Source organism: Canis aureus, chromosome 14 (genome assembly GCF_053574225.1).
Source record: "Canis aureus isolate CA01 chromosome 14, VMU_Caureus_v.1.0, whole genome shotgun sequence".
Taxonomy (NCBI): domain Eukaryota; kingdom Metazoa; phylum Chordata; class Mammalia; order Carnivora; family Canidae; genus Canis; species Canis aureus.
The window spans coordinates 66,143,417-66,158,667 of record NC_135624.1 but is presented as its reverse complement, the minus strand read 5'-3'; the positions used below and the strand labels follow the sequence as shown (position 1 = coordinate 66,158,667).

General features: G+C 35.6%; 1 long non-coding RNA gene across 1 annotated transcript in view; it reads left to right on the top strand.

Moving 5' to 3' along the window:
* Nucleotides 1–15,243, top strand: part of LOC144283788 (uncharacterized) — a 61,482-nt gene extending 46,239 nt beyond the window's left edge. The window contains exons 3-4 of the long non-coding RNA XR_013352350.1: nt 13,365–13,527; nt 14,230–15,243. This is a non-coding gene — a long non-coding RNA (uncharacterized LOC144283788). The remainder of the gene's footprint in view (nt 1–13,364; nt 13,528–14,229) is intronic.
* The last annotated feature ends 8 nt before the right edge of the window (nt 15,244–15,251 follow it).

Here is a 15,251-nt window from a genome sequence, read left to right as displayed (position 1 = left end):
GGGGGTAAAGTTTGCTCCTCAGAGGAACAAATCAGAAGGACAAACAAATAATTATAATAGATTTTGGAGTTAGAGCTGATGGAAATTGGGATATGGTACTTTGGAATCACAGAGTAAAAGACAAATTACCCAATACTATTCATAATTAAGACTTGATAGTCCTAACCCTGTTTAGGTTTGGTGACTCCTTTTGCTTTCAAGCTTTATTGCCACCCACATAAAACTGGACGCTGGTAGACTGCTATAGTCTGACTCAGTGAAGAAATAAATAATGAACATGATTACATAGTATGTTTATTTCTTCCTATGTTTTTTCACCAAAGAGAAAGTTAAGACCAAATCTCAAACATCAGGCACTCTGTATACTTCATAGTATTATAAACATAGTGGTTGACAAGCTTTGCAGGATTTTTTAGTTGATTTTTTTGAAAATGTGGTTTATATTCATTGTGCTACATTTTTCTTTCCTGACTGTAGCACCCTAGCTTTGGGTTGTGGTTCTGCTGAAGAAAAAAATCTTGCTTGCTGGTGGCGTACCAGTGGGCTGCTTACTGGCTCGGGGATGTGGTCATTGCTGCTTGAAAATGGATTCTGGGAGTAAGCGTCAAGGGGGGAGAAGGAGAGTAATATTTCTTAGGCCCCAATTCTAAATCGGATGCTGTGTGAGCTCTTTATAATGTCCTTTTAATTATTTCAAGAATACTATGGAGTTGATATTATTTATTCTCATTTTATAGACAAGGAAGATCTTAAAAGTGGAGTTAAAAGTAAAACTCAAGACCTTCTAACTTAGAAGCCCACTGACTCAAAGTGAGTCTTTCGTCTGCACAAAGAAAGAATCTATTGGGAAGAAGGAGACCATGTAATTGTCTATTGAGTGTATTTCATTTAATAAACCTTCTTAGAAAACATTGCACTTTTATTTATTTTTTTAACAGTTTACTTATAAGCCTTTTTTTCTAGTTTATTTTTTTTATTTCTTAGTGATCTCTACAGCCAACATGGGTCTGGAACTCATGACCCTGAGGTCAAGAGTTGCATGCTCTTCTGACTGAGCCAGCCAGGCATCCTGAAAACAATGCATTTTTAAATGCTCAGTCTAGTCTGTACTAGGAACCAAATAGAAATGTTGGGGCAATGACAACTACTAGCCTCCAGAGTTTCAGCAGCCCAGAGATTCTCCTACTTATCATGCCATCTCAACTCCAAATACTTTGCCCCATGGAGTGCCCAGAGACTTCCAACACTAGGTTAAGATCTTAAAATCCTATAATCTGGGACGTCTTGGTAGCTCCGCATCTGCCTTTAGATCAGGTCATGATCAACGGGTCCCGGGATTGAGTCCCACATCTGGCTCCCTGCATGGAGCCTGCTTCTCCCTCTGTCTCTCCCTCTGTCTCTGTCTCTGTCTCTGCCTCTCTCTGTGTGTCTCTCATGAATAAATAAATAAAATCTTTTAAAAAATAAATAAAAATCCTACAAATCTGGAGGGAGATGATAACTAGGGTGTGCAAAGGGCCTAGCCAGCTTAAGGATTCTACCTCTACTGGCTCTTCTAAGATCTTGGGCCACACTAACAAGGATATTGACTCTACATGGACTGTCAAAGCTTGCCTCTGTTATTAAGAGACTATAGTGATGCTTTTAAATTATAAGTCATGATGCATTAGTAGGTTGTAGAATCAATCCTGTGGGTTGTAGCTAATATTTGAAAATATAATGGAATTAAATACAATAGGATAGAATAAAAGTACCATAATGCATCATACATAATTAGTTTGTCTTATATCATGAAACTTTTGCTCTTTATAAATGAGTAACCATAAAACTAAATCTTCAATGCGCAAAATATAGGAAATGGACGTCCACAAGCAAAAACATCCCTTCTGTTTCATTAATCCAGGTTGTGTCTATACTAGTTCTCAGTTTGTAGATACTATTTGCTAAGAATTTTCAGTCAGAAAAAAAAAAAAGTTGAAGTAATGCCACCGTAATTTCATCACTCCCTGAAAGTTTGCGTAACAGGAAGCTACAGTAAATTACAATACAACCTGTGCTTTTCCCGACAGAAATGCCAGCTTTAGATGTTCTTGCTGATAAGGCGACAGCCTTACAATGCTCTCAGCAGAGTTAGTCCAAAACAAAGAGTAACATGAGCAGAACATATTTTGGTCTTTTGGCCTGTTGGGTCATACTTACTGATTGTTATACCCAATTAAAGATGTTTGTGGCAAGCGTCAGAAGAGAAATAAAGAAAAAAGTAAAACCATGACACCTTACTACTTGTACCCCACTTCCTCTTATGTTAACTTTTTAAAAAATTTGTTGAAGTACTTCCATTTCAATTTCAACACTTTTTGCTCATTTTCACTGAAATATCTGAGCTAAATGTCTTACCCACCACACTCTGATAGTACAAAGAATAGTGATAATAATAACATAACAATCATAATTATTAATAACCATTTAGTAAGAATGCACCATTTTATATGTTTTTATATATGACATGGGACTGAGATTGTGTATGTGTGTGTGTGTGTTTATGTGTAAAATCTCCATATAGAAGACCTAAGAAATTATTCAAAATATATCCATTTCAAAAATTAGGAAAACAAGGCATGTATGCCATCCTTATAAATTTGGACCTTACACTGGGGGAAAAAGAGAAACCTTGAATGTTTGTACATAGGTGAGTGATACCATTATATCTGTATTTTAGCAAGATGCTTCTTGTGGCATTGAAGGAAATGCTAAGAGGGAAACACAAAATGGGGGCAAAGCTCTTCAAGAAATGATTGTCTACTGTCTCCAGTGTATCTCCGCCCTACCCCACAGATATATTCCCCCTACACAGAACGATAAGCTCTTCTTTAAATATGCAATGATTCTTCAGACTGAGGATGTTTGTCTCTCTCTTTTTAAAGTTCTGTTCTTCCCTTGATGACTTGTAAATTACAATCCTGTTTTCAAGATCGAGCTCATGTTGGTTCCTTTATGAAGCAATTACTCCCATATTATTTGCCTGTACGAATAGCATAATATATAAAAAAACTAGGAGTTGGGAATCAGCCAGATTTTCTCTGCCTCTTATATGCGTGACTTTGAACAAGTTTCTTAAGGGTTGTTGTGGTTGCTTCCTCAGTTGTAAAATGAAAATAATATTCTACCTTGAAGAGTTATTGGGAAGACTAGCTATAATCACTGGCATCTAATAAGTACTTACATGATGGTACCATTCTATTTATTTAAAATATTTTATTTATTAATTTTAGAAGAGCTAAGAGAGAAAATGAATAAATGAATAGGAGGAGGGACAAGGAGGGGAGAGAGAGAGAGAGAGAGAGAGAGAGAATCTCAAGCAGACTCCTCATTGAACTTGGAGCCTGACCTAGGGCTCAGTCTCACGATCATGAGATGATGATCCGAGCCAAAATCAAGAGTTGGAGGCTTAACTGACTGAGCCAGTCAGGAGCCCCAGCGCTGATACCATTAAAGATTATGCTTTTTCAAAATCACCCAGAGTGAATCACTCTCTTCTCCATCTTCTTATGGCATATTCTTTCTAATCTACACAAACATCTGACACATTAGATTGAATTATATTAGCCCATGAGCAGGGGCAGAGGCTCATTTTGAATCCCAGTATACAGCACAATGTCTGACACTGAGAGAGATGTCCTCCATTGACTCTTTGTTGAAATGAATCATGTGGACCTATCCTGGGGGTAGTGATAGAGAGAATGGGTAAATATCTGAAAATTTTATGGGCAGACCTATAGGACTTGATGAGTCTAACACTGTCAAATCAGCAGGAGTAGTCTGATGCTCTGAATGAAAATCAAACTGATGAAACACAATAAGCTTCACTGAGCATTATGTTTATTTAGCTTTTAGAAAGAACATAGGACAAATTCAACATTGCATGTAAATGGCATTATGATCAGTGGATTGTGGATTTTTTCATTTTATTTACATAGTGGACACTGACCAATTTGAAGCATAATATTTTGTGACTTTGGGGCACCTGGATGGCTCAGTTATTGAGTGTCTGCCTTTGGCTCAGGTTGTGATCCCAGGGTCTTGGGATCAAGTCCTGAATCGGGCTCCCTGCAGGGAGCGTGCTTCTTCTTCTGCCTATGTCTCTACCCCTCCCTCTGTGTCTCTCATGAATAAACAAACAAATAAATAAAATAAAAGATTTTATGACTTTTAACAAAAATGTATTTTTAAACTGTCATTATACATTTAAGATTGTTATATTCTCTTGAATAGTTGACCTTTGATCATTACAAATTGACTCCTTTTACTCCTAGTAATATTTCTTGCTCTGAAATCTATAGGTCTATCCATCCAGTTTTATTTGATTACTGTTAATATTGTAAATCTTCAATCCTTTTACTTTTAAACTATTTGACTCTTCATATTTAAAGTGAGTTATTTTATAAAGCATATTTTTGGATTTTGCATTTTAAAATAGTCTGATAATCTAGATCTTTAATTTGGGTGTTTAGTCCATTTACATTTAATATGATTCTCAATATGATTGAGTTTATATTTACCATTGGGCTATTCTTTCTTATTTACCTCATCTGTTCTCTTTTCTTTTTACTTCCTTTAGAGCTTGCTGTCTTTTGGATTAATTCAATATTACTATATTCTTTCATTTTACCTCCTATTTTGCCTTATTAGCTATCTCTCTTTTTTTTATTGCTCTAGGATTTATCAATCTCTATCTTAGTATGATAACCTCACACATATAGTGAATAATCTTACAATAGTATATAGTTCCATTTCCCTCCCCTTGCCTTTATGTATATTGTCATACATTTTACTTCTTCATATGTTATAACTCTACAATATGTTGCTGTTTTGCTTGAATAGTCAATTTTCTATTAGTAGACTTAAATAACAAATTTTATATTCAGGTACATACTTCTTATTCTAGATGTTCATTCTTTGCACAAATCCAAGTTTTTGTCTGGCATTACTTTACTTCTACTTGGAGGACTTCTTTTAGCATTACTGATCTGGGGATAGCTTTTTTTCATTTTCTTATATGTCTGAAAAAAATCTTTATTTCATCGTTTTTAAAAGTCTCTTTGAGTTTAGAATTTGAGATTAATGACTATCTTTCAGAATTGTAAAGATGTTATTTCATTGTCTTCTGGGCTGCATGGTTTCTGATGATAGGTCTGCTGTTATATTACCTTTGTTTTTCTCTTCATAGTGTATCTTTTTCTCCTCTGGTTGTTTTAAAATTTACTCTTTGTCACTTTTTATTTTGTACAATTTGATTATAATGTGTCTTGGTTTGTTTTTTTCTAGTTGGGGGTTATTAGATTTCTTGATAGAAATTTTATCATATTTGGAATATTTTTTTCTGGCTCTCTTTACTCCTCACCATTTTCTGAGACTCCAAGTCTATGTATTTTAGGCTGCTTGACATTATCCCACAGCTCACTGATGATGTCTTTGTTTTTCAAAAGTCTCTTTTCTGTAATTCACTTTGTAATTGGTATTGCTATGTCTTCAAGTTCATGATTTTTTTCATCCGCAGTGTTAATCTGCTAGTAATTCATCCAGTGTTTTTTTTTTTTTTTTTTTTTTTTTTTTTTTTTACTTCAGCTATTGTATTTTTAATTTCTAAATGTTTGTTTTGGCTGTTTTTTATTTTTTCCATTTCTGTCCTCATTATGCTCATCTTTTTTTTCTTGAAAAATAAATTATAAGGATGCCTGGTTGAGGGTCTTCCTTTGGCTCATGGTGTGGTCCTGGGTCCTGGGATTGAGTCCTACATTGGGCTCCCTGCAGGTAGCCTGCTTCTCCCTCTGCTTGTGTCTTTGTCTCTCTTTCTGTGTCTCTCATGAATAAATAAATAAAATCTTAAAAAAGAAACATGTATTATATTAATAATAACTGTTTTAACATCTTTGTCTACTAATTGATTATCTGTGCCATTCCTTTTTTTTTTTTTTAAAGATTTTATTTATTTATTCATGATAGTCACACACAGAGAGAGAGACAGAGAGGCAGAGACACAGGCAGAGGGAGAAGCAGGCTCCATGCACCGGGAGCCCGACGTGGGACTCGATCATGGGTCTCCAGGATCGCGCCCTGGGCCAAAGGCAGGCGCCAAACCGCTGCGCCACCCAGGGATCCTATCTGTGCCATTCCTATGTCTTTCTCCTCTCCTATGGTGATAGTTTCTTGCTCCTCTGATTATTTAGTAATTTTTGATTGGATGTCAAATATTGTGAACTTTATGTCGGGAATGGATTTTAAAATTATGTATTTGTATATTACTTTAAATATTTTTGCACTTGCTCTGGGATGCAATTACACTACATAGGATCAGTTTGATGCTTTCAAGGCTTGATTTTAAACTTTCTTAGCATGGATTCAGAATATCCTTTAAGCGAGGATTAATTTGCACTGAAGCAATACCGTTGTGAGAATTCTACCTCTGAGCCTAAGTTGTGCTTTGAATTCTTCAGAACAAATTTTAATGCCATAAAATAATAAATATGTTGATATTCTCTATTTATTATAGAACTTTATAATTATACATAAATTGTCATTGGAAACAAGTTGAGAATCTTTGGATTACAGAAGAATTTCTTTAGTAATATGTTTATTTAGGGTGAAATTTCTTTCTGTCACATTTGTATAGCTATTTTTCCTGTATCTTGCATGCATATCCATCATAAAAATATATGAAAAATAGGCAAATCTTTATGAGGTAAGGGGCAATTTGCTCTGGTGTATGCTTATGATAATAACAATTAAAACAAAGTCAAAGTCAGTGGTTACATTTTAAATTCTGAGCTGTCCTTATACAAAAAAATCACTTTCTACTGTCCTTCAAGTAATTTTTTTGAGTCTTCAAATATTAGACAGTGAGTCTGAATTTTGCTTTATAAAGTCAGGTGTTCAGGAATATTTAAATTTATTTTCTTTAAAACTGATTAAATTTGACCTTATACTTTCATTCCACCATGGCGAAAATTATTTAATCTCATTTTTTATTATGGCTCCTTGACCATAATTCTTTGTAGTGCAAGGATTTATGCAAAACAAAACATCTAGGAGTGTCCCTCTGGACTTTGGCTTAGGCTTATTTTCTATAACAGGACAAATATTGGCATGGTCATTTGAGATGCAGCACTGAGTTACTTTTTTCTGTTCTCTTGCACAGCAATTGTTACTAAAGTTGGTAATACCAGGACTTACTAGTCTTCCAAGTACAGATTATAGCTATTCTTCTGTAGTCCTGTTGCTTTCCTGGAAAGAGAGAACTGAGAGAAGGAACAAAAGAGTTGATCATGGCAGTATATAAACACTGTGACAACACTTTCCCTTTCCACTCTCCATCTCTGTGGTAGCTAGTATGAAACTAGGTGGAGATGAAGGGTTGATCATCAATTCAAAAAGAAGGTGAGAAAAAGAATAAAAGATTCAAGAATGGTGACTATAAAACAGAAAGTGGAATTGGAGGTAGCAAAAATGGTGGAATGGATCCACTTCTATATTCTAATGCCCTTCTTCTCCTATATATATATATATATATTTTGCTTTATTTGGATGCTTGCTGAACTAATACACACCACGTGGGACATGGACTATACTGTCCCACACCCCCTCCACAGTAAGGATATAGTTCTAAGGTTATACACACATTAATCAATTGACTTATTTATTAAGGAGCAACCATGTTTCCAGTACTGGGTGATGCACTGAGATTCAGAAATCAAAACATCTATTCTTTCCTTCTCAAGAGCTATAGGGATGTCAACAGGCAATAATAACACAATACATATGCCAGATATTATGTATGCAAAGAAGTAAAGATAGAAAGAGGAGTAAAATACTGTCCTTATTCTTACAGGGCTTAAATTCTAAAAGATAGAATAGACAAAGAAAAAAAAAAGTATAACAGGTAAATTCTACATGCCCTTAGACTTGGAAGAATAAGGGCCCTATCTCCTTTGCCAAAGCATGAGAAGATCTCCCTATTACAAGCATAGGGAAAAGTAAAGGTACTGAAGAACATGTGAGCACCTCTGCCACAGGAGGAATCAGAGACCTGTGTGGGTATCAAATGACCTTTAACACTTTAAAGATCCTTAACCCTAAATATCTATTCTCTTGACTAACAAAATTTAGTTCCAAGGCTTAATGTCTCAAGCACTGGAGACACGAATAAATAATAAAGGTGTCAGGCTTTCTTCTAGTCTCTTCTGCCCTGGAACTCCTATTAGGAGCTGGAAGTGTATTAAAGAAACAAAAAGAAAAACAACAACAACAACAAAAACAACCCAGAATATTTACAGGGGACTTGACTTAAGAAGTTTGGATGAAGTCAGGAGAGCCACGTACCCTTATGACCAATAATTTCCCTGTCCTCTCATTCAGAGATCAGTTAAAAAACTGTCAGGAATCCATCCACTGTAAGTTTTCTTATTCTCAGTGTCTAGATAGTTTATCATAGGCAACCCATTATAATGTATGAACATGATGTGAAATTCATGGTTCATTTCTGAATCTAAGTAATGTTTCAGGAATCTTATTAACAATTCAAATCACTACTTTATCAGAGTGAAGCCTCCACATTTAAGTTAATAATAAAATTATCTAAAGATAAATAATTCAAATAATATCTAATTTTGTATGACTGTCTATAGAACACAAATTTCAATTATGAAAACTTAAGAATTAATTTTGCTAAACTGAATGTAGCCAGGAAAAATGGATTTTATACTATAAATTAATCATTAATTAATCATTAATCATAAAGTATGTAGGTCTGTATTTTGTGTGCATCCAAATATGGCTTTCATAATAACAAAATATCCAGATGTGTGGAGTAATTAAATTTAGTTATCTTCCATCTTTTGCTTACTTTAATCATATAAAATCAATAGTTTTACATATTTCTAAAATGTTATTAATATATAATTGTCAAGGTAGGAAAGGTAGAACTATTCTTTTAACCTTTTGTTAGCTTGTTTACAAAATTTTAAACATTTAGGGATGTCTGCATGGCTCCATGGTTGAGCATCTGCCTTTGGCTCAGGGTGTGATCTCAGGGTCCAGGGATCAAGTCCTGTATCAGGCTCCCCGCGAGGAGCCTGCTTCTCCTCTGCCTGTGTTTCTGTCCCTCTCTCTCTGTTTCTCTCATTTATAAATAAATAAATAAATAAATAAATAAATAAATTTTTAAAAAAAATTTAAACATTTAGAAAAATGTGGGTCACTCTTTGAACTCTCCCTCAGGCCCTCACAACTGTTATATGGGCCTGAGTGCATAGATATTGGAGGCGTGCATCTGCATTTGGGGAAGGAGGGTTTTTTTTTTTTTTTTTGGTATTTTTTTAATTGGAGTTCAATTTGCCAACATATAGTATAACACCCAGTGCTCGTCCCATCAAGTGCTCCCCTGAGTGCCTGTCACCCAGTCACCCCATTCCCTTGCCCACCTCCCCTTCCACTACCTCTTGTTCATTTCCCAGAGTTAGGAGTCTCTCATGTTCTGTCTCCCCCTATGATATTACCCACTCCTTATCTCTCCTTTGGGGAAGGAGTTTTGGAAAGGCATCCTAAAACACGTAACTGTGAAATGAATTATGGAAAAAAAAGTATTTTTATAATGTATCTAAATTTGTGCTTATTTTGATAATCCCTCAGAGGATTTATTGCTTTTTGGAAACAAGAATTATATATTTTCTTTTTAAGTTTGCTACACATAGAGTTCATTTTCTAGTGCTTGGAATCCAATAGTGCTTAATAACTTAAAACAAATGTTCTTGGGAAGGAAGAGAAATGGAGTGTATATTAAAAATTTTAATGGGTAAGACCTCAGATGGGGAAAGTCATGCTAAGGGATGAAGTGCATGTTTTTCTCCAAGTAGAATGTCTTGACTGAATAATAAAATGCTATTTGAGCTATAATCAATTTTGATAACATAATATAACATTATAAGGAAAAGCAAAGATACACCATCTTGTCTTCAGTGGTTCTTCAAGCTATCCTTGAAAACTTGAGCAATGAGAGACAGGCCTATTTTTTCAGTGGTCGAAGAATCTAATTGATTCTACTAACTTGTGAGTTGGGCTTGTTTTAAGCAAATCTCTTTTCATTATGAAAGTAAAAACCACTAGTTACTTCCGTTTATTGAAGTACTTCAAGGTGTAGTAACTTCAACAGCAGGAAATTCATTTCTCAACTTCTTATTACTCAAGAGGCTTCAAATTCCTCATGCTTTAATAGCAGGACAATAATTGTCATTTCCTGGTGGAAGACTTTCACAGTTAGGGCAGAAATCTGAACAGGATACCTTGTCTTGGAATATGTTGTAGTTGACTGATCCTCATGTGAAATGCATAGGGACACTATTAAGTAGGGAAGAATTTAGATTTTAGAGCAAGAATGTGGAGTCAGATGGTCTTGCTAAGTGCATCATTGGTGCTTGATCTTTGGCCACAGCTTCTCTCTGACTGTTACAGGAAATGCTACTTCATGGTTTGAACAACTTGTCAGACTCATGGCTCAACAAACCAAGAATCAGCAAAATGAAATTTTGTTGTGCAATATGCATTACTTAGACCACACAGTATTGGGGGAAATCATAGGATTCAGTCTGCAGCCTCAGATTTGTCAGTCTTGAGTCCACTAGAAGAACAGAAATAAAGTAAGAGGTGAAGTAGCCTAACTTTGGTCAGCTGCAAAGGGCAACAGGATGCCAGCCAACTCAAGGTCAGGCCATTTTTCCTCTTCCATTGAAATGGCAGGCCCGTGACAAATTTATGCAAATACAACATGGAAAATAATTTCTCAAAGACAATTTCTTTGTGCCAAATGTTTCCTGTGGTTTTTTTTTTTTTTTTGTCCTAGACCGTGAATAATATTAGCTTATTTTAGAGCCTAGCTCTTCTAATTTTCCTCCCAGCCAGAGCCAAGTAATGTTTATTTCACAGAAAGGCCAAGGCTTTACAAGTAGGGCTGGGAGTAAGGAGGTGGGGTGTGAGGCAAAGGGCAGGGTGAGAACACAGGGTGCTTTTCCTGCTACTCCATTTCATTCTCTCACTCTTCCTCCCACCTCAGAATGGTTAGAGTTCACCAAAGGAGTGGCAGTTGTCATTAAAACCAGAGAACAGGGCAGCCCCGGTGGCTCAGCGGTTTAGCACCACCCTCAGCCCAGGGTGTGATCCTGGAAACCCAGGATCAAGTCCCACGTCAGGCTTCCTGCATGGAGCCTGCTTCTCCCTCTGCCTGTGTCTCTGCCTCTCTCTCTGCCTCTTATGAATAAATAAATAAAATCTTTAAAAACTAAAAAAATAAATAAAACCAGAGAACAGAGGTGCCTGGCACTTGGGTAAAACCAAAAAAACATTTTATTCAAGCTCTCACTCAAAACACTCTTCTTGAGGCACAGGATATGCACATCGATGCCTTAGAGTAAAACATAGTCATAGTTTCATTAGAAGAAGAACGTGGAAGAAGTTAAGTCTTCTGTAATCTTCCCAAGGGTCCTATAGGAGCTCATTCTTAGTCAGCGAGTGTTTCCCAGTGTCGTTTACAATCACTGCTGTGCTCAAATCAGCTCATGCCATTCCAAGGGCTGAGTGTTAAATTGTCAAAAACTCTGTTAATTTTTGGTAGCGTAAAATTGGCCATCAGGAAGTGTTTGCACCATGGAAATCAGCAAATGCTACAAATCTTGGCTTTATGTTTTGAAAGCTGCTTTCAAAAAACACCCTACCACATATAATCCTTCTCCACTCTGTTTAAGTGCTCTCCTCGATTCCCTCCCTCTTCCCATAGCCTCTATCTGCTATCCAACTGCCCTCTGCTCAGATCCCTTGGACAGTTTTTTCTCCTTTAGTTGGTTTTCTCTTTCATTCTTGATTTTTCTTGGGCTTCACTATTTAGAGAACTTGCAGGCACAGAGGATACTTAGGAGTTTGTTCTCACTGGACTGATAGAGAAAACCACTTTTTTTTTCCTCCCCAGAGGTGATATTTTGAGCATATTTAAATACATATGAAGGACATTTCTTTTCTTTAAATCTTTTTTTAAAGCAACTTATTGGATTATGAATATAATGGCATTTTTGGATTTTCACCTTTATTAAGATATGATTGGTAAACAAAATTGTAAGATTTTTATTATTTTTAAATTTTGTTAAATTGTAAGATTTTTAAAGTGTACATTGTGATGATTTGATATATGCATTGTGAAAAAGATTTCTCATATCTAGTTACATATTTATGACCTCACATATGTATCTTTTTTTTTTTTTATTTTGTGAGAGCATTTATATTCTAGTCCCTCAGTAAATCTTAGTTATATATAGCAGAATGTTATCACTATGATCACTAGGTGATGTGTTAGATTCTCTGGACCTTTTCTTCTTCAAATATTTATCTGGTATAAAAATGTTCTTTAGTTATTCTGGTTACTTTTAAACATAAGAAAGACCACAAGACTAATTCCATTAATAGATTTAAGATTGAGTTTAGGATAAAACTTTAGCTCTAAGTCTTCCAAAAATATATATGCATTATATAATATATGGCGAGTTTGTTTGTTTATTTATTTATTTACTTATTTATTTATTTATTTATATGGCGAGTAAGCAGTGGCTGTGGTTCAAACCCTAGGGAGAACTACCTTTTGTGTGTGCTGCTGTTGAGTACTGGGTAATGCCATGTAACTCCAAGTGAGGGGACAAGGGCTAATCTATGGAATACAGCAAAGGGCAAGATGCACATGAAACTGTTTTTTAAAAAAATCATTAATTAGGTAGATTCAGGTTTTGTAAGGCAATTATAGAGATGCTCTAAAAGAAAGAATACAAATTACAGTGTAAAAATAAAAATTTACTTTAAATAAGAAAAGTAATCCTAACAAATTATAAATTTATAAAGCTGAAAAATACCACAAAGAGGAAATCCAGTAAAACAGAAAATGCTTATTATGTAACTGCTGGCAATATCTCTAAAACACTTTGACCCTACATTTGTGGTTATAATACTTTTTACATCTTTTTCACATAACAAGGGTATTTAAGATAATCATTTATACAAATGATAGAAATATAACTTTTTCTTTCTCTTAGGATGGTTGATCAAAGTTTGTTTTCATTGTAGATCGTTGGATGCATGAAGCATGTGACTTCGTGTATAGATATACTTACTATTTGTCATACTACTACGGTTGCATGCTTTACAAGTACAAGAATTCTAATAGATTCTATAACACATGATTCCAGTCAAATAGAAAAAAAGATATGAAACTTTTCTGACCATATACTCTGCATTATTAAGATATTCCTGAAATGAGGGAGAGGGTTTATTTTGTCTAGGATTGATGTGAACCGAATCCTCTGGTGCGACTTTCCATTCTGATGACTGGAAGAATTTTCCCCAGACTAGCTCTGCCGCTGTGTATTTCAACCTTCTTTCATCATACTTGCATCATTTTGGTGTTGGGTACCTTCATACCCATTCTCCACATCAGGAATCCAGGTGAGTAAGCACAGTGAGCAGAGGAATATTCCTAGAAGCTATTCTCATGCCAGGATGCCCAGTAAAAACAGAACCTTTTATAATATGATTATGAATAGTAAACATGTATCACTAAATCTGAACTAATTTCCTCATCTCAACTTCTGCTTAGCCAGTTATCAAAAGCACAACTCCATCAACATTCTCCAATACAAGAAGTGTAAAGAAGGGAAGTGGGAGTGGGAAAAAAAGCAGTCTTAATCAATTTGTTTAAAACACAACAGTTAATTTTAAAAAATATGTCTTGCTAGGGCCCCTGCCAAGGCCTTGAAAAAAAGCTGACTTAACGACAGGTCCTGGAGCTCAAGTTAAGTAGCTTCATGATACATCCATCTATGGTTGTGATAAAGTTCTCATCTATGTGAGTGATATCACTCCTTAAAAAGGATGTACAAATGTTTATCCTTATGTTTAGGGTAATAACTGTGCCCCTAGTAACTGGTAACAGTGACAAATTTAAGAAGATTCTGTTATACCGTGGTGTTTGGAACTACTCACATGGATTTCTATCTTTCTGGATCTCCACTCAAACCACTTTCACATCTACTACATGAAAACTTGCATGTTAAAATTTTAATTCATCATATTTTTAAACAAACCCTGATTTGGTTTCCTTTTTTGTAGTTCCTTAAAGCAAAATTAATGTGTTTTTTTTTAAAATAGGTGACTTATGCTCAGAGGAATAATGCCCTATTACTCTGTATCTCTAGAGGCATCTGTGACAGAAATATTGGAGAAAGGGATTTTAAAGGGAGATTCTGAAATCCTTGGGAAATTCCACAAGTGGACAAGGCTTCATAGCTGTGTGGACAAACGACATTGTCCAGGAATTTGTGAGTCATGCATCAGGCATATGACATTGGAATGGGGTCAACAGAAGGAAACTGGCCTCAGACTCAGGAACTCTTGGCTGCTGAGCCAGAAGAACTTTGAAAGATTTCCTCTTTCAAAAGAATTGTCTTGAGTGTTCACTCTGTGTGAGGTGCTTGGGATTCAATTCTAGCTCCCATTGTTAAGGGGGAAAAACCCAAGAAGTCCCTTAGGAAATGGTGCAGTCAGCTCTTACAGTCAGAGAAGAGAATACCTTGAGATCTTAACCCATTTGGTAAGGTGGAGGTTGAAGGACTTTCAGGAACTTTCCAAGCCGTAGTGCTATCTGGGTTGATTTTTTTTTAAGGGTTTTGTCATGCAAAGAAATGGAAAAGGTATCCTAAACCAAGAAAAGAGTGTAAGCCAAGACTCGGAGGTATGAGAATTTAAAAGATTGAAGCTGAGGCTGGGAGAAGAGACAGATCCGAAGAGGAATCTGGAGAGCCTGGAAGAGGTCAAGTAAAGAAATACTTCCATCAGGGTGAGAATGTAAACTGTATCCCAAAGACCACAGCAAGTGGGTAGACACTGGAGACTAAAGCTGGGAAAAGACATGACCAAGGTCATATTTTAGAAAGTTCACTTAACAAAAGTGAGTGCGAGGGGAAAGCTTGAGGTTCAATCACTAAGGAGATTTCTGCAATGATTCAGGTAATGAGGCGAAGTTATATGTTGGAATACTTCATAGATGCAAGTGAAGGTGGAAATAGAAATGCTGATAGGGCAATCACTAAATAGAAGTGCTCACTGATATTATTTATTTATTTATTTATTTATTTATTTATTTATTTATGAGAGTGTGCTTGAGCAAGTGG